Source organism: Pelodiscus sinensis, chromosome 20 (assembly GCF_052426305.1).
Source record: "Pelodiscus sinensis isolate ZL-2025 chromosome 20, ASM5242630v1, whole genome shotgun sequence".
NCBI classification, from domain to species: Eukaryota; Metazoa; Chordata; order Testudines; family Trionychidae; genus Pelodiscus; species Pelodiscus sinensis.
The window spans coordinates 23,955,560-23,975,408 of NC_143071.1; the positions used below are offsets into that span (position 1 = coordinate 23,955,560).

The 19,849-nt window shown below is 44.6% G+C and overlaps 1 protein-coding gene across 4 annotated transcripts in view; it reads right to left on the reverse strand.

Moving 5' to 3' along the window:
- The window catches only part of LOC102444405 (uncharacterized), a 166,575-nt gene that overhangs the window by 67,260 nt on the left and 79,466 nt on the right, over positions 1-19,849 (reverse strand). The window lies entirely within an intron of this gene.

Genomic DNA, 19,849 nt, shown 5'->3' on the forward strand with positions numbered 1-19,849 from the left:
AATAGTATTAGAGGTGATAATTGGGGAAGCTATCTTTGTAATGTGTAAGATAGTTGGGGTCTTTGTTAAGTCCGGTGCGGAGGGTGTCGAATTTTAGCATGAATGCCAGTTCAGAGGATTCCCTTTCAAGTGCAGATTTGAATGTCTTCTGAAGTAGGATGCAGGTTAGCAGGTCATTGAGACTGTGTCCTTTCTGGTTGAAATGACAAGAAACTGTTTTCTCTTTGTGATCTTGTCTGATATCTGTTTTGTGGGCATTAATCCTTTGGCGAAGTGTCTGAGATGTTTGTCCAATGTACATAGCAGACGGACACTTTCGGCACATGATAGCATAGATTATATTTCTGGATGTGCACTCAAGTTTAGGTAAGTATAAGTTCATCACCCACTGCATGTTTGAGTAGTTTCCCACACACACCATGCATTCATTCAGGAAGGGGGAACCATAAAGAGAATTTACAGACCCAAAGTGGATAACAATTCAGCTTTACATCAATTATAATTTGTAAACAGATAATAATGTCCTTCGTCCTCAACATGCCCCATCATGCTGCTTGCCCCGGTGTTTTTGGCTCTTCTTCTGATACCGCTCTAAGTGTTGCATGTTAATTAGCTACGTAGCTGCTACCCTCTAGCTCAGAGGTGGCTGCACTTCATTGATACTATGTGTACATATAATTCACAAAGCCCCTGGTATCTTTCTGAGTGAAAGGCACCTTAAAACTGCAAAATATGAAGATCCTCTTGCCCTTGTAAACTCGGTTGTACGTCTCTCTTGGACTAGATCATTCACATTAGCCTGGCACAAATTATGGTTTATGAACAATGAGGAGATAAAGTTTTCAAGCAAGTCAGAACATGTGATTATTTTTAAACACCCATAAAGTGGCAGTAATGAAAACAAGCTTCCAAAGGCCAAAGTCACTCTCTCTGTGTTTACAAGTTTCAGTCAACAGTGGAGTCTAGGGGCAATGCATGCAGGAACAAATTAGAAAAAAACAAGCTAACCTAAGATTTAAACTTGTATTGGGCAGCACTTCCAGTATCTACGAATTTCAGTTGCCATTTTGCATACTGAGAATTTCAAATCTTCTTTCACAGCTTTAATTAAACAAAATGGGGCAAAATTCATAGCTAATGTCAGTCCACTGGCTTCCACGGATGGAAAAATGTGGATTGCTCATTCACATGGGAAACAATCAGGGTTACTAAGTGATGCGTGTGTAGTAGTTCAGGACAATGATATAGTAAATTCAGGATTTATTTTCAGGTGGTATTTTGACAGGTCTCCTGCTTTGCCGGTGCTTAGACTCCTTCTTTCTCCTACAGCATGTACACTTCTATTTACTTTCTCATATTACAAGAAAAAGGTAGAATTCAATGTACTTGACAGTCACCTCATTGAGATTGTGACTTTTTAATGCAAAAAGAATTACTAACCTGCTGAACTCATTGACTCAAGGACATAATTGAGGCCAAAATCTTAGTGGGATTCAAACATTTATATGAAGAACAATAAATTAGCTAGGAAATTAGCTAGGACAATGTTCAATTATGTAATCTAGAGCTGTGCAGCAATTGGAATTTCCATTTTATGGGAAATTCTGCTACTTCCAAATTTGTTTTCATGATAAATCAGAATGATATGTCAAATTCGAAAGCATCTCACAATTTTAAAAGTATTTGTTTCAGATAAATTGAAGCATTTTATTTTGGTTTTGACTTTTTAGATGTTTAAGTTTTTTCTACCATATCTCAAAATGAAACTCAAAACATTCAGTTCCAAAAATGTTGAAATTAAATTAAAACTAAAATTAATCAAAATCAACATATCCTTGTGAAAAGGAGCAGTTCTTCTACAAGCCCTTATCAGTTACTGATGCAGGTGAGTAAGAAACTTCATGTATCTGTTGGTTATTGTACAATCTACTCTTTCTTTCATCTTCTTTGAAACATCAGTTCCTGGCAATTGAGAAAGAGCTGATATAAAGTTACATATTGTAGTTAAATAGTTTTGATTAACCAATTACCTCAACTAGTTTCTCACTGCTCTATGATCCCTATTCTTTAGAGACTGTATAGACTAAAGAATTATTTTAAATGTCTGAGCTTTATTTAGTCAAAATAGCATTTCAGAGAGTAGTAAGAAATATCAGGAAACCAGATAAAGATGGCCAGATGATAAGAGTTTAAAATGTCAAAATAAACCAACGTGGAATGTTGCACTTTATTTATAATAAAAGTGGATTTAATTAATTTAAGGTCTTATCACAAGCCTTTTTAGAAAGATAAACATTTAGATGTAAAATTTAGATGTTTTGACAAGTTACTCAATTAACAAAGAATGTCAATTAATTTCCAAATTACTTTGTTTACATATTGCCTAGGTTTGGCAATTGCATATGCACAAACCTATCCCCAAATTATAATATGCAGGAAACAATGGTGAAACAATTGTCTGCCCTCTGGGAAGTCAGAAGGTCTGGAGAGTCTTATGCCACTTTAATCAAAGATAATCATCTTTAGTCTACAAAACATTTCAAAGCTTCTTCCTCTCTTTGTCTAAGATGCTGTACTTCTCTTGCCCGCAAAATCTGTATTGTTGACAAATGTGCAGCATAGTGTGTCTGGCAGCCAGGAACTGTTCTGCACTGCTGATGGACATAGTCTTAGCAACTGCCTGCCAGGGGCCAGGAAGCAGGGGCTGAGATGCAGGGTGAGTGGATGTGGCTTATGGAATGCCAGGCCAAGGGAATGGGGAAGAGGGAGGCTTGCTGGGTGTATCCCTGTGTAGCTAATCGATGTGGCCAAGGAGCATGTTGATTCTCGCCATGATCGCAATGGAATCTCGCAGAGAACGGCTATTGAAACTCTTGAAGAACTGTTTGCAAATTGTCTGCTTCAGATTCCATGGCAGTGCTACTATGTCCCTTCCCCAACTGTAGGATACAAACCTGTAAAGTTCACCAATCACTTGCAGAGGAACCAAGGATGACATAGGTGGGCTGCATACGGAGCGGGGCAAAAACCACAAGCCTGGAAAAGTCATGCCCTCATTTCCTTGTGTACTCTTGGAGATGTCTGCCACAGTGCTACCTGCCTGTGGAGCCTTAATTAGGACTATGTAACTGCAAAGGGACTTTTCTAGACCTGGCTGCAGTTTATCAGTACGGTGAGATGCGTTCCTTTCAAGAGGCAGTGGGAGAGAAAGTGAAAATGATGGGAAAGGGGTTTATACAGGCTGAACCTCTCAAGTCCAGCACCCTCAGGACCTGACCGGTTCCAAAACAGAGAGTTTTCAGACTGTGGGAGGTCAATATTATCTAGAAGCATTACCAAAACTTCCACTGCTTACTGGGCTGTTAGAGAGAACAGATAGGGATAAATTAGAGCTAAATAACAGCACCTAAATCTGAGAGCCAAGATTGGTGGCTATAAACCAACTTTGTGGTACTGCTGGAAACTTGGCTACACTCAGGAGAAGTGGACATCTGGATAACTAAGTCAATCTGGACCACGGATGTTTTCAGACCAGAGAGTTCTGGACTAGAGAGGTTCAGCCTGCACAAGTGAAGTGCCATCACATTCCTTTTCCTTCTCCGGGAGTCCACATTTTCCACCCCCCTCTCCCAACTGTGATGATAACACACAACTGTGAGTTGTGACCCTTTGCCAGCACCTCCTTTACCAAGTGAGTGGCAGAGGTGTCATTGCCTCTGCTAGCTAATGGATAAAGACACACTTTCAGAATGTTTCAATGCTTCCTTTTAGTGCAGGGGAGGGGAGGCTAACACCTGAGGGCTGGCTGAGGCCCCCAGCTTGCCTGGATCTGGCCCTCGAGGCTTGGGACTTCCCTCGAGCATTGGGGAGTCCATGCTCGTGCTCCAGACCCTCCTCTGCTACCTTCCTGTGGGGCTGGAGCACAAAAAATCTACTAGCCTCAGCCCCCCTAGGCTCTAGGGCATGAGGGGAATGTGGGGAGTGTCTTAGTGTCTTTCTCTGTCTCTTTCTGGAGGGGTTTGGAGCTTTTTTTCTTTGCTTCTCACTTCTGTGCGGCTCTCAACTGATTTTTCTGTGGGTCAGTAGCCCCCACCCTTGATTTAGTGCAGACCTGTCATATTCCTGATTACATGTTGCATTGAAGGGGGACATGTAGGCAACTGTTATGAAGATTTATTTCCATGACCCTCATTTTCGGCGGGCACTCCCCAAACCTCCTGATGTTGACAGCATCCCTTTGCCCTCCTCTGGGAGCTTTAGTGTCTGGCTGCTCAAACTCTGCAGCCACGTATTATGCCTCAGTGCTCCAACCCTAAGCAAATAATTCCTCTTATTTTCATACAGATTATGCAAAACAAAACACACCACAATAACCATGTGAATATCGCCCTCAGTGAAATCCAACCAGCCACAGAGACACCTCCATCTTGCCTTCAGTCTCCCAAAGGTGCATTTGACCACCATGCAGCACTTTCTTAGCCTGTTGTTAAAACTTTCCTTACTGCTTTCCCGGTACAGCAGGTTCAGTTTCCTGAGCCAGGGCTACAAGGGGTAGGCTATGTCTCCTAGGATCAAATTGGGCCTGGAAAGAAGGTCCCCACTTGCAGCTTTCTGTACAGGCCAATGTTCCTGAAGATGTGTTCATCATGCACCTTTCCAGATCATCACACACTGATGACAGTGAAAAGCCCACATAGAATCTTAGGGTTGGAAGAGACCTCAGGAGGCCATCAACTCCAATCCTCTGCAAAAGCAGGACCAATCCCAACTAAATCATCCCAGCCAGAGCTTTGTCAAGCCAGGATTTAAACCTTTAGGGATGGAGATTCCACCACCTCCCTAGGGAACCCATCCCAGTGCTTCACCACCCTTCTACTGAAATAGTTTTTTCTAATATCCGGCCTAGACCTCCCCCACTGCAACTTGAGACCATTGCTCCATGTTCTGTCATCTGTCACTACTGAGAGATTGATCATTTTACTTTACCTGGAATTTCATATTCATAATCTGAAATACATACACAATCTGAAGTGCTTCCAACTCTCTCCAATACATCTCTTCTCCAGGGTAAAGAAATTTTGTCAAAGCTCTAACCCATTACCATAAGCTTTAATTGGACATTTCCAATCCTATTTGCTCTTGAAGGACACAGAGTAGACACAACTGAACCAGCGGAAATCGCAAGTCCAGATTAAAAGGGAAGAGTGTTGGCTGATTGGACAGTTTCCCATCACTGTCAATATTTCCTAGCTACAGAAACTATTCACATAAACCAAATATTACAGCACGAGGATAGAAAGTGTTCAGATGTGCACTTGACAATGGATGATCAGATCTACCAGGAAGTCACCCACTCGATGATCAAAATTCTGACAGCCAAAATAGTGTGTTCATAACTACCTGGAGTGTACAAACGCTAAATAATGCAGGAAAATTAACACGGGTAATCAAAGCAATGGACAGATATAAAATTGACACCCTAGGACTCTGTGAAGTTAGATGGAAAGAGCGAGGTATGATAACTTCTGGGGGAAAACAATGTTCTGTTCAGGTTGTGAAAGTAGAAAGAATTATACTGTAAGGCTATGTCTAGACTGCAGGCTTCTTTCGAAAGAGGCTCTTTCGAAAGCATCTTTCGAAAGAGCCTCTTTCGAAAGAGAGCGCCTAGACTGCATGGAGAAATTTTGAAAAAGCGGCTTGCTTTTTCGAAAGAAAGCATCTAGTGAGTCTGGCTGCTCTCTTTTGAAGAAGCCCTATTTACATTGAAGAACGCCTTCTTTCGAAAGAGGAACTTTCGAAAGAAGGCGTTCTTCCTCGTAAATTGAGGTTTACCGCCATCAAAAGAAAAGCCGCGTTCTTTCGAATTAATTTCGAAAGAACGCGGCTTGAGTCTGGACGCAGGGGACGTTTTTTCGGGAAAAGGCTACTTTTCCCGAAAAAACCCATGAGTCTGGACACAGCCTAAGAGAAAGATGAATTATGCTGTAATAATTGAATAAGTTGAAGGAATACTGTTTGTCTCTGAACAGGAAGAAGAAAAGTATGTTAATGTTGTTTGTAGGTATGCAGATTCCAGAGTGCTAGCCAGAGTTAATGGGAAAAGGAACATTAGGTGTTAGGGAGAAAGCAAAGGAGATATGGACAGGAGATTGCTGCGTGCTTGATGTGGAAATGAAGATACTTGACTAGTCTCACACTAATTATGTGAAGTTTTGCCCCTCTTTTTAATCCTGTTAACTTGGCTTTCTTTTGACTGTATAAATCAAGGGGTTTGAACCTTGTATGGGGCTCACATTTTCTGGATGAAATTAGCAGAGCCTTGCTAATAAACAGAGCAGTCTGACAAATCTGTGAGTCCTGTCTGATTTTGACAAGGTGGAACCAAACATGACGGAGGTGTAGGGATCATCATGAATAGTGCTGCAAAAAGTCACGTATGAATCAGTGAGTATCAAATAAAGTACTGGCAGCTAGATTCCGCTCTCGGCACATAAAGTCCACTGAAGTCCAGGCATATTCTCCAGAAATGACCCAGATGAAGAGGACAAAAAGAGAGTCTATATAGAGTTGAATGATATTGAAAGAAGTACCAAATCATGATCTTGGCCTGATCATGGGAGATTTTAATGCCCACATTAGAAATGAAAGAAGAGAGAAACAGTCATCAGCCAACATATAACTGGAATTCTTCTACAAGACTTCTTGAATGTTGGCCAAAAACAATCTTACCATCTACAATTCTTTCTTCCAACATAAAAATAAGTATAAAAAGACATGGATTTCACCAGATGGTTATACTCAAAACATGATTTACTCTATCTCTGTTAATCAGAAGTAGAAAACATCAGGATTAGACACAAGAATATTCAGAGGAGCAGATTTAGGGAGTGACCACTGCTTGCTGAAAGCAAATGTCTCACTGAAGTGTTAAGTGCTCAGAAAGAAAGAAAACAGACCCATATCTTTCAATAAAAGAATATCAGATAGAGGATGGGAACAGGTTTGAGACTCTTGCAGAACGTGAAGAAAACAAAGTGGAAAACTGCTGGGATCTTTTCAAACAGTTATGCTAGAAACATTCTTCCCCAGGGCTCCGTCTACACTGCCATGATTTTCTGGAAATGCTTTTAACGGAAAAGTTTTCCGTTAAAAGCATTTTCGGAAAACCGCATCTAGATTGGCAGGACGCTTCTCCGCAAAAACACTTTTTGCGGAAAAGCATCCGTGGCCAATCTAGACGTGCTTTTCCACAAAAAAGCCCCGATCGCCATTTTAGCCATCGGGGCTTTTTTGCGCAAAACAGTTCTGTACTGTTTACACTGGCCCTCTTGCACAAATGATTTGCGCAAGAGGGCTTTTGCCCGAACGGGAGCAGCATAGTATTTCCTCAAGAACACTGACAAACTTACATGAGATCGTCAGTGTTCTTGCGGAAATTCAAGCGGCCAGTGTGGACAGCTGACAAGTTTTTCCGGAAAATCAAATGATTTTGCGGAAAAACTTGCCAGTCTAGACACAGCTCTGGTGTGTGCCCCAGCCTATACAGCCTAGCTCCTTGCAGGAGGAATGACAGTTGTTCAAATTAGGAGCTTTAATTCGAACTACCTAGTCTGTGCTGTGTGTAGCCGCAGGCAGGGAGTTCGAACTACAGGGCATTTAAAAATGGCGGTGCCTGGGAACATGCAAATAAAGGCCAGGATATTTAAATCCCAGGCTTCATTTGCAAGTTTGACTGCCTACATTAGCCACCCTAATTTGAACTAGAGTGGCAGTGTAGACATACCCTTAGAGACTAACAAATATATATATGTACAAAATTAATTAGAGAAGAGACAGAAACAATCAAAGAACCAGACAGAGTCATACAGAATAAACTTAAACAACAACAAAAGCTCTGGTAGCACTTTATAGACGAATAAAACTTGTAGATTTAGCTTTTGTGGGCACAGCCCATTTCTTCAGATGACCAGAGTTATGAGTTAGAATGTGCAGATCCAAAATAAATAGGGTAAAAGGGGAGGGGCAGGAAACAAGGAGCAGAGGGAATGAAAATATCAAAGGGAAATCAAATAGGCAGAGCTGGTGCCTATAAGCACCTGAAGATTGGATAGCTAAAAGTAAGCAGATAAGGATCAAAGAGTCGTGCAGATAAGCAATAAAGCAATGGGGAACATAAGGTCAAAGTAATAAAGAAATGTGGATTTCACAGCCCCAACTATTGCTAAGTGGGTCGTTGCCAGACAGAAAGCTAGGAGCCTAGGTTTCCTTTAAACTTCTAGGTTCTTCCCTTTCTCTAGAGGCGGTCGATTGGATGGCCTTTCGAACAGCCCCGATTCCCTTATTTCAGTGTAGCTGGTTTAGAATGTGTTAAGTGTTTCCCAGCTTATGTCTGCTCAGCAAAAAGACTTAGCTTAAGAACAAGGCCTACGAGCATCACACACAGACTGCGATTTTGATTCTTTGTTTTCATACCCCTGTAAGAATACACCTAAATTCTTAAAATAAAGGCCATAAGAGGAAGGCCACTATTCCTAGATCCTAACACTAGCGACTGCAGCTGTCCCATAGACAAACATGATCTGCCCTTGGAAGAGGGATGACCATTTAGGCCACAGCAGGAGGAGTTTGGTGGTGACGCTTGGTCCACAGGATTATCATCACACATTCCCCACATTCAGACTAATGCTTCTCTTCCTTAAATCCTGAGATTTCAAGTAAATATGTTCCCTCCCCCACCCCTGCCCTCAGTCAGTCTCTTTCTTGTAATCAAGCAACCATAAAACAATATAGTCTGGGTGTAACCTGGAGGCTAGCCAAAAGTGTTCTGTCATGTTACACTGTAATCTCCTGTCTGAGACACGCTACCATCCCTAGATCTCGAATGTGTGTCTCAAAGCACAGAAGTGAGACACATGCTGCAGCTGGCATTGCTCACTGCTCTTCCCAGAACAGCTCTTCCCTGAACTCATCTGTTTCAGCTGAGTTTTGACTCAGCTACTGTGTTTCGCTTTTTCTAATTTTACTAACTCCCTTTGGGTATGTCTACACTGCATCCCTAGTTCGAACTAGGGATGCAAATGGAGACAATTGAACTAGTTAATGAAGCGGGGATTTAAATATCCCGCGCTCCATTAACATGATCTCGCCGGCGCGCTAGTTCGAATCACAGCTGATTCGAACCAGGAAGTGCGCGCCGGGATGCATTAGTTCGGACTAAAGCCCTTAGTCCGAACTAATGTTACTCCTCATTTTTTTCCAAACTAACGCGTCCCGGCGCGCACTTCCTGGTTCGAATCAGCTGTGATTCGAACTAGCGCGCCGGCGAGATCATGTTAATGGAGCGCGGGATATTTAAATCCCCGCTTCATTAACTAGTTCGATTGTCTCCATTTGCATCCCTAGTTCGAACTAGGGATGCAGTGTAGACATACCCTTAGTTTTTATGTTCCTCTCACCTCTGCTCTCCACCTTCTCCACCTCAGATTATGTCTAGATTGCATCTGTCTGTCGACAGAGGGATGCAAATCAAGCACATCGAAATTGCTAATGAAGCAGGGATTTAAATATCCTGTGCCTCATTAGCATAAACATGGCTGCCACTTTTTTTTCTACACAGAGATTTTTCGAAAAAAACTGTCAGTCTAGACATGGATCTGTCGAAAATAAACCCTTTTTCGACAGATCCTGTATTCCTCAAAAAATGAGGTTTAATGGATCTGTCAAAAAAGGGTTTATTTTCAACAGATCTGCGCCTAGACTGCCGGATTTTTTTTCGAAAAAGCTCCATATCGAAAAAAAGCGATGGTCATGTTCATGTTAATGAGGCATGGGATATTTAAATCCCAGTTTCATTAACAATTCCGATGTGCCTAATCTACATCTCTCTGTCGACAGAGATGTGTAGTCTAGACACAGCTTTAGTGTTCACAATTCCTCCCAGTTTATCACTGCCTATGAATTCCATTTGCATCCTATTTAAGGGCCTCTCTAGATTGTTAATATAGAGTCTGAGCAAGAACACGCTTTTAACCCCGATTCCAACTTGCAGTCCACTCCAAAAGTGCTTAGGAGCACTCCTCTCTAAAGGTGCTGGAATGAAAATTTCAGGTTAGATGATGTGAGTGAGTTTATACAATGTTATGCTTTTATGCCACAAGTCAAACACTTTCGAAAATGGGTGAATCTGGAGCATCGGAAGCCGCAGAAAGCAAGAACCGAAATGGAGGTGAGTTTTGTGCATATGTAGGAGCTTAAGGTGTAGACATCTGTTCACACGTCCTACTTTCTTTTTGTCTGCTAATTTTGTAAGTTGCTATTTCAAAATAGATTATTTTGCCATAATTTCAAAATAAAGTGCTATTCTGAAACGTCCCTTACTTCTCGTAGAATGAGATTTACAGGGACGTCGGAATAGTGAGTCTGAAATAATAGGCTTGATGTGATGACGTGGGATAGCTATTTCGGGATACTCCAGGCTCCCGACATATCATTGTAGTGTAGATGTAGCCTTAATGACAGTCAGGATGAGGATTGAAGCCAGGAGTGCTAGACACCAAGCAGCATTTTCATAGCCAGTGAAATGTGCCTGTCTGGCTTCCTCCCCTCTCCCCAGCATACTGTGTTCTGGCTTCCAAACAGCAAACTTTTCCTTTCTTGGTTCTTCGCTCAGAGGGACCTCGCAGCTGGGACTATGTAGCCTTTGCTGGGGATGAACTCCTAGAGGGCCACAACACTGCCTAGCATTTCCAACCAGGGCCTCCCTTGGGGAATGTCAGTGAGGTAGGAATCAGGATGTATAACAGCTGTGTGACTCCATCCAAGGGTCACACTGTATGACAAGTGCAATGCTGCTCTGGCTAATTTTAGTTTCTCCTTTGGTACATAAGGAACCTCCCTTTTCTGATAAGCTCCTGTTGTTGCACTTACACCTGTAGTAGCGTTCAGTGTTGGTTTATTGTTTCATTTATAAGAAACGGTGGCGCTTCCTGCAGACGAGAGGGGAGACGGTTAAAATGAAAGCAGGACTTTCGATCTGACGTCTATTTGATGCTGTCTGCCTTTGCCACATGCAGCCAAACCCACAGAGTTCTAAGGGGTACCTGATGCAAACCAACATTCCCAAAAGATGACTCATCTTCAGAGACACAGGTACTATTTTAACTTGTTGTATTTGTTTGGCTCTTAGTTCCACAAGCAGCCCACGAGCACTGAAACATAAACTAGGCCCAGGAAATCTTCTACCCTTGCACTAGTTCTAAAATGTACCTAGGCAGCATGGAAGCAAAAATACCTTATGCTAGCACTTCCCCCCTTGCTAACACTGCACAAGTGATCGTGTAATCAGGGGAGAGTTCCCAAGAAAGCCCAGTGTAGAAAAAGCTTCCAAAGCTATTTGAGAAGCCTGTGCTCTTTGTATGAAAACTTGGGTCCATTTTATGTTTTTACTAAATCACCTGAGGCGCTGGATCACACGTCTTTACAAGCTCTTACCCAGAGGGAATTAGTGTTGGCTCTCGAGTCCTGCAATCATTGTGGTCACAAGGCTGCATGTCCTTATTATCTTTCATTCAGACTTTCAGTTTCAATAGCACATTGAACTTTTGCTCTGCAGGAAAATAAAGGTGTGGGATAATAGAAGAAAGGAATCCCAACCTTTTTCAGTATCACCAAGGTTTACGGGAATGATGTATGTTGAAAATATTAAGCAAATCACATTCCTGGTCACAGGAGCATAAGAGTCACCACATTATCACAGGAAGGCTAAGGCACTATTGGAATTGCACTTAGCAAGGGATGAGAAGGGCAATAAGAAAAGTTTCTACAGGCATTTTAACAATAGGAGGGTGGTCAGGGAGGTGTGGGGCCCTTTCTGGATGAGGGGGGTAACCTAGTGACATGATGTGGGAAAAGCTGAAGTACTCAATGCCTCCATCTTCACAGACAAGATCAACTCCCAGATTACTGCACTAGGCAACACAGTATGGGAACGAGGTGTACCGGTAGTTTGGATTAGAGAGCCTAATCCGAACTACCTACACCATGCCGCGTGTAGTCGCGGGCACGGAGTCCGAATTACCGGGGCTTTAAAAATGGCGGCGCCCGGCAAGATGCAAATGAAGCCTGGGATATTTAAATCCCGGGCTTCATTTGCAACTTCGGTTGCCTACATTAACCACACTAGTTCGAACTAGGGTGGTAGTGTAGACATACCCTTAGAAACTAACAAAACATATAGATGGTATCAAGAGCTTTTGTGTGCAGAACCCACTTCTTCAGATGAATGGAGTTTTACTTAGATTTGTTAGATTCAGCAGATGGAGTGGTATTTTGCTCCTTGTAATCAGCTTAATTGGATAACCACATTTTAGCTGTCCCTGTTTTTAATAAACACATAGCTGGTGTTGAGTCACAATGTTTGTAATTTTGTGGGAGCACAGAAAAGAAGGACTGCACTAAATTGTTCCAAAAAAAGGGCTCATAATTAGCAGAAAGAATCTTGCTGATGCCGGAGCTAAACTTTCGGAGTCCTGAGGGCAAAGGAAGGATGTTCTGGTCAGGAGGCTATATAGCTTCCCCTACATGGGCTGGTTTGACCTATTCTCCTTCTCTAACCAAGAACAGCAACTGTGAGTGGGGTGCAGAGGAGGGCTGGGCCTGTGAAGGGGACATTTACATTGCTGGGCTTAAGAACCTAGAGGAAAATGGCATTGCCCACTTGGGCTATGTCTAGACTGCATTCCTCTCTCAAAAGGGAAATGAAAATGAAGCAGATTGAAAATTCAAATGAAGCGCGGATTTACAAAACTCGTGCTTCATTTGCATAATCATGTCGAAGCGCATTTTTGAAAAAGGGTTTTTTGAATCTCCCCTCTCCCCTCCCCCCGCAATCTAGATGGGGTTCTTTCGGAGAAAAACCCCTTTTTCGAAAGAATCTGTACACCCCATTTTTTCAGCAGTATGGGTTCTTTCGAAAAAGGATTTTTTTTTCTCAAAAGAACCCCATCTAGATGGTGAGTGGGCAGTTTTGAAAAAGCCCTTTTTTGAAAAAGTGCTTGGATGCAATTATGCAAATGAAGTGCGAAGTTTGTAAATCTGCACTTCATTTAAATTATTGATCTGCTTCAATTGCGTTCCTCTTTCAAGAGAGGAATGCAGTCTGGACAAGCCTTTGGAGTGGGTCTTCACTCATGGCTTTTGTTTATGTATTCTTTTGGGTTACATCTACACAACAGCATTATTCCAAAATAACATCGTGCGCGTCTACACTATAAGCGTTTGTTTTCAAATAATGTGAAAGGCTTCTTGAATCCAAAACACATGGTAACCCTCATTTCACGAGGAGTAAGGGAAGTCGAAGGAAGAGTGTTCTTCCTTCCTGCCATGTAGACAGCAACAAAAGCCGAAGTAAGTTATTTCAAATTAAGCTACACAATTGATGTAGGTGAAGTTGTGTAGCTTAATTTGACTTTAGCCCTGCTGTGTAGATGTGGCCTTAGTGGACTTAACATCTGATTTCATGTGGATGCAGAGGTTGGTGATGGAAGAGCCAAAGAACTATAAGTCTAATATGCCAGTGAAAATGGACTCTGTCTCTCTTAGGGTATGTCTACACTACCCCGCTAGTTCGAACTAGGAGGGTAATGTAGGCATACCGCACTTGCAAATGAAGCCCGGGATTTGAATTTCCCGGGCTTCATTTGCATAAGCGGGGAGCCGCCATTTTTAAAACCTCACTGGTTCGAACCCTGTGCAGCGCGGCTACACAGGGCTCGACCTAGGTAGTTCGGACTAGGCTTCCTATTCCGAACTACCTAGCTCGAGCCCCGTGTAGCCGCGCTGCACGGGGTTCGAACCAGCGGGTTTTTAAAAATGGCGGCTCCCCGCTTATGCAAATGAAGCCCGGGAAATTCAAATCCCGGGCTTCATTTGCAAGTGCGGTATGCCTACATTACCCTCCTAGTTCGAACTAGCGGGGTAGTGTAGACATACCCTTAGAGATTCCAAACACCTGCCAGATCTTGTATAGATAAATAAACTATTTTCTGTAATTCTTGGCAAGCTCACCTGAGACCTATAGAAATCATGCTGCAAAAGCAGATCCAATCCCCTATTGTTCCAACCAAGTTTGCAAGAGAGTTTATGGATATTGTTGTTTTCACGATAAACCAGTTTTTGACAAACAGTTTCCATAAACCCTTCCACTTACACACTGGTATTTCTAAGATTGGATTCAAATCTGTATTAACACAAAGCCAAGCCTGGGAAGGCCCTGTAATGCACTCGGTGATGTCACTGTCATCCCTTCCTGCATCGGTTTTGCGGTGGGAGTGTAACGTTATTGGATTTTACTATGAACATGCAGATCATGGATGCACCTGCTATTGTGCGTTTGCCCCAAATTCTGGGCAAAGTGGGCTAGGTGAGGTGTCCATTGAAAGCTTATGCTTTGCTGCATCTGTTCATATTGCTTATGTGTCTGTATGATTTTTGTGTGCGATGTTATGAGTACAGGCAGTCCCCAGGTTACATCAATCTGACTTACGTCGGATCCCTAGTTACAAACGGGGGAGGGGGGGCACAGCTAGTGTGGGGTGCCTCCCCCACTGTCGCCGCCTCCAGCAGCACGGGGGGCGCTTCCCCCCAGCAGATCAGGGAGACGCGAAGCTAGCGCCCCCCCCCCCCCCAGCAGACTAGGGAGACGCGGAGCGGCTTTTCTCGCCGTGGATGACGCTGGTCTGCTGGAGGGAACAAGACACCAGCCAAAAGGGGGCACTCCAGAGCGGAAAAATTAATTTCCTGGGGAACAGCAGGAGCAGCAGGCAGTGAGATCCATTGTGTTACAGTCCCCACCTTGGGAGCAACAGCTCTTTCCCTCTTCAGCACTAGAGCTGCAAGTATCTTGTTAGCGTCACGTGAAATTAACAAGTCCCTTCCAGCCTGGCAGAGGTGAAGCTGAAAAATTACCCAGTGGTGTGGGTGGGCAAGAATGGGGAGGAGCAGGACAGAAGAGTAGAGGGGATAAGCCCCAACCCCACACCCTGGCTGGTGCGGAGCAGGGTAAGCCTCGAGGGGATGGGTCTGGTTGCAAAGTGGGTGAGTGGACAATGAGGACCCATCTGTGGCTAAACTCCTGTTCCCAACACAGAATTTTTCTTTAAAATTAATCCTGTGGATAAATTCACACACACACCTCACAGGAAGGGATTTCCATTTTCTGCTCAGCAGAATACAACAACAGCTTTGATTGTATCAATATTTCACTGTGCTCTCCAATGACTATTGATTACACTTAATACATTTCACTGAACCATCTGTAGCAAATTCTATTTGGAACAGTAACATGCATTGAATACACTTTTTTTAGTTATAAAAAACAAAGATTCTGACTATTAAATGAATATCTGGGATCTTTCAGGTACCCCAAAAGGAAGATTTGGATATTGCATGAAACACTGCAACTTATGATCAATTTTTAATTAAAATATCAACCAAAAAATCCTTCATATCAAAACAGTATGGCTGTGTCTACATTGGCCCCTATTCCGTAATAGGGATGCAAATGTAGCACTTTGGAATAGGCAAATCCACGGGGGATTTAAATATCCCCCGCGGCATTTGCATTAACATGGCTGCCACTTTTTTCCGGCTTGTAGATAAGCCAGAGAAAAGCGCCAGTCCGGACGCGATCCTCCAGAAAATAAGCTCTTTTCCGGAGGATCTCTTATAAGAGCTTATTTTCCGGAGGATCGCGTCCAGACTGGCGCTTTTCTCCGGCTTATCTACAAGCCGGAAAAAAGCGGCAGCCATAAGAGATCCTCCGGAAAAGAGCTTATTTTCCGGAGGATCGCGTCCGGACTGGCGCTTTTCTCCGGCTTATCTACAAGCCGGAAAAAAGCGGCAGCCATGTTAATGCAAATGCCGCGGGGGATATTTAAATCCCCCGTGAATTTGCCTATTCCAAAGTGCTACATTTGCATCCCTATTACGGAATAGGGGCCAATGTAGACACAGCCTATGTGTTTTTCTTAGAATAAGGAAGTTGTATGAGAATCAGGGTCTTTTTAAACTAACTCTAGTTCCCCGTCTCCCCCCAAAATATGTACCGGTTCCGACTTACATACAAATTCAACTTAAGAACAAACCTACAGTCCCTATCTTGTACGTAACCCGGGGACTGCCTGTATTGGCTATGAACTGGTGTTTTAAATGTTTGCTTCTGAGAGACAGCAGCAGGCCTCTCCCACCCATTGTGAGGGGTGGCTACTGAGGGATTAGCAGTCCTCCTCTAACAATGGACCTTAAAGCTGCGTCTAGACTGGCAAGATTTAGCGCAAATACTCAAAACACAAGAGTTTTGGCGTTCGAGTATTTGAGTAAGAGAGTGTCTATACTGGCACGTGCCTTTGCGCAAAAGATTTGCTTTTGCACAAAAGCATCCATGCCAGTGTAGATGCTCTCTTGCGCAAGAAAGCTCCGATGGCCATTTTAGCCACCAGGCTTTCTTGCGCAAGAAATTGATGTTACCTGTCTACACTGGCCTCTTGCGCAAGAACACTTGCTCAAGAGGACTTATCCCTGAGCGGGAGCATCAGAGTACTTGCGCAAGAAGCACTGATTTCATACAGTAGAACGTCAGTGTTCTTGCACAAATACCCACGTCCAGTGTAGACAGGCGGCAAGATTTTGCGCAAAAACACTCCATCCCCTCCCAAACCCCTCCTCCAAGAACAGCCTAAGTGTTGCCAATACACATCTGAGGAATTCTGCTGCAAGACAGGGGCAAGAGTATAAAAAGGGCCCTATGGCTTCCTCCAGCTTTGTGTTCATTCCAGCTCATTACTTCAGAAGCATCTGTTCTATGACCAAAGGGCCCAGAAGGATTGTATCCCTCCTAACAAAGGATGTACTCCAGAGATGTTTAAGATAGTAGTTTGTTCCATCTCTTACAAGCCTGCACCAAGGATTTTGTGATTGGCTTATGTAATGTAATTTCTTTAACAATTCCACTCTCGACCAGTTCTTTCTTTTTAATAAAAATCCTTCAGATCGTAGATCCTAAAGGACTGGCACAGCATACTCTTTTGGGTAAAGATCTAAGGTATGAATTGACCTGACACTGTGGCTGGTCACTTGGGATCTGGAGAACCACCCAGGTAAGGTCTCCCAGCCATAGCCTGCTTCTGGCACCCCAGGCCTTCCCTACCTCAGCCCTCTGCCTCCCTCCTACTCCTGTACCCCATGTAACCCAATCCTTCTGCACCCCTGCTCCAGCCCCCATACATCTTCCCAGACACTCCATCCCCTCCCAAGCCCCTCCTGAGGTCAGCCCCCCCCCCCAGACCTTCCACCCCAATCTGCTATCTTTGGTCACAACCCAAATCCCTGCACCCCCTCCTGCATTGCTGCCCTAGATTACAACTAGGGATGTCAATGAGTAGTTGATTAGATGATTACCTGATAAGCCTAAACTACCCACACTTCCCCCTGACTTAGCAAGGTGCTGCAGGGGATCTGGCTTAAAAGCCTCTTACTATTTGCCAGCCTTGTCTGTTTAGCCTGTAAGGGCTTTGGGACAGGGCCTGTCTCTCACCAGGTGTCTTTACAGCATGAAGGCTGGGCATTAATCCCATCCCACTCACTGTGATCATTCAAGAAATAAATCTGGGTTTTGCTGTGCCAGATACCAGAGCCAGGCCAGAAGCCAGCAACTCCTCTGCTTCTGCAGCAATTTGCTTGCTCAGCTTCCTCGTGCACGCACCCAGGCATGCCTGGTACTGCCCCCAGCGCTCTGGCGCTTGCGAGACAAAGGCCTAGGCAAGGTCAAGTTTCCCCAGAGACAGAGAGATTTTCTGACGGAAGCCACACATTGTGTACATGCTGCCTCCCCTCCCCCAGCGTCCCCCAAGCGAGAGGAAACACAGAGCTGAATGCCATAAGCGCGGTTAGCTGGGGAGTGGCCTGTGGTCTGCTACATGCTCTGTTTAAAACATCCGCTGCCTTCTCCACTTGATCTGTAGCAGGGAGCTCTGCTGAGCAGTCTGTGGCAGAGATGCAAAGGAAACAGAGACACCACCAGGAGGCTCCAAGAGCAAGCGAGAGCAGGGCCTCTCACTACAACTGCTTGTTATTTTGTTGCTTGTGCTGCACTCAAACGTGCCTGCACTTGTTTAACAGGGAATCCAGTACCGGGCTCAACAGCCTGCGAAGCAGCAGCAGAGCCTGTTCCCGCGAAATAGGGTAGAGCCCGGCTTGTGTGTGGAGTATGGGGGGTGCCTTGCTGTGTCTCGTAGGTTTACCTGGGGCTTATTGTGCTGCCTCAGCTCTTTGGTGCTCTACTTACGCAAAGCACTGTCCAACACTTCATGCTCTTCTAAGGTATAACTTCCCCCTGCCATCTGCCCCATTTTACAGATCAAAACAGGAGCAGTGGAGCCAAGGGGCTGACATGCCCATGGACATCCAAGAAGTCTGTGGCAGAGCAGGGAATTGGACCCAAGGCTGCCAAGTCCGCAGTGAGCTGCCTACCTACTGGAGTGCACTTTCTGTACAACTCAGGCCGGAAAGATACCACAAAAGGAGCAGGAGCCATTAAGTTGCAGGCCACTTAAGCCCAATAAGGTCAGCTCTCCTCCCATCCTTTTCCACATCTCATGTCCTCGCACGTGACTGGCCCTTTTATGGGGCTGGCACTGACTTTTGTTTTCTCCAGTGGTGAAGCAGCAAGGACTGATGCAATGGGAGCAAAACTGAGACTCAAAGGGCATGAGTTCTAATCCCAGTTCTGACCCATCCTGCTCTCCCTTCCCCTACCTGTGCCTCTGTGCAATGGGAATAATGAGATAGCTTCCTCCTAGGGCTGTGGGGAGAGCTAATTAGCTCTTGATTGTACAGTACTGTGGACAGGCAGCATGTGGGATAAATGCTGAATGTCGGTGTAGCTGCTTGTACAGCAACCATGCCCAGTTGGAATTAGGGCTTGGGCACATGTGTGAACACACACACACACATACACACAGAGCAGGGCCCTTCATCCCAGCAGTGTGTAAATGGAAGATGCTGTCTTTAAAACCTGAGCCCTTTGATCCAGCCATTCCTGTGTCTAACCGGCAATGGAGAGCCATGGCCATCGGCTGCCCTAGAATTATTTGGCTTCCAAGTGGGAGAGGTCGGCCCCCGCTGTTAGTCCTGGGAGACTGTAGGCAGGACTATCCATCTGCCATTGCAGTGCCAATCCCGCACTGGCAGGCTCTGCATTGCTGAGGCATCCATAAGGGAGCCGCAGTTCAGCACATCTGCTGACTGTGTTTGGGGCGTGAACGAAGATGATCGATTCAGAAGAGGCGGCTGCAGAAATGATGCAGCACAGCAAACACGAGGCCCGTCAGCTCAGTAAACAACCTGACCACAGCCTGTCTGTGTGTTAGCCCGGAGTCATTTCAGAAAGGGGCAAACTAGCAAACCCCACCTCAGAAGAGTAATGTGCTCTGCAGATAAGCTGCAGCTGTGAAGAGCATCAAGTAGAAAGATAACACTTCAAAACTAGGGCAGGGACCAGCCCCCACTTGCTCACCACTGGCTCTTCAGCACAGCAGCAGAGAAAGGTGCTAGCCCACAAGAGTTCACCAAGGTGGGTGAGGAATCCTGGTCATGTGCCACCTGAGGCATGTTGTGCTGTGGCATGGAGCTGGCCACAAGGAGCTGGCACACAGACCAGCTCAGGGGGAATGGGGAATGGGCCTGGCAACAGCCTCCAGCCTGTGTTCATGCTGCTTGTCACCATCTATGCCTCTTGCCTGTACCCTGATCAGGCGATGTCTACACTGCATTGTTGTTTTTTTGGCAGAAGAGG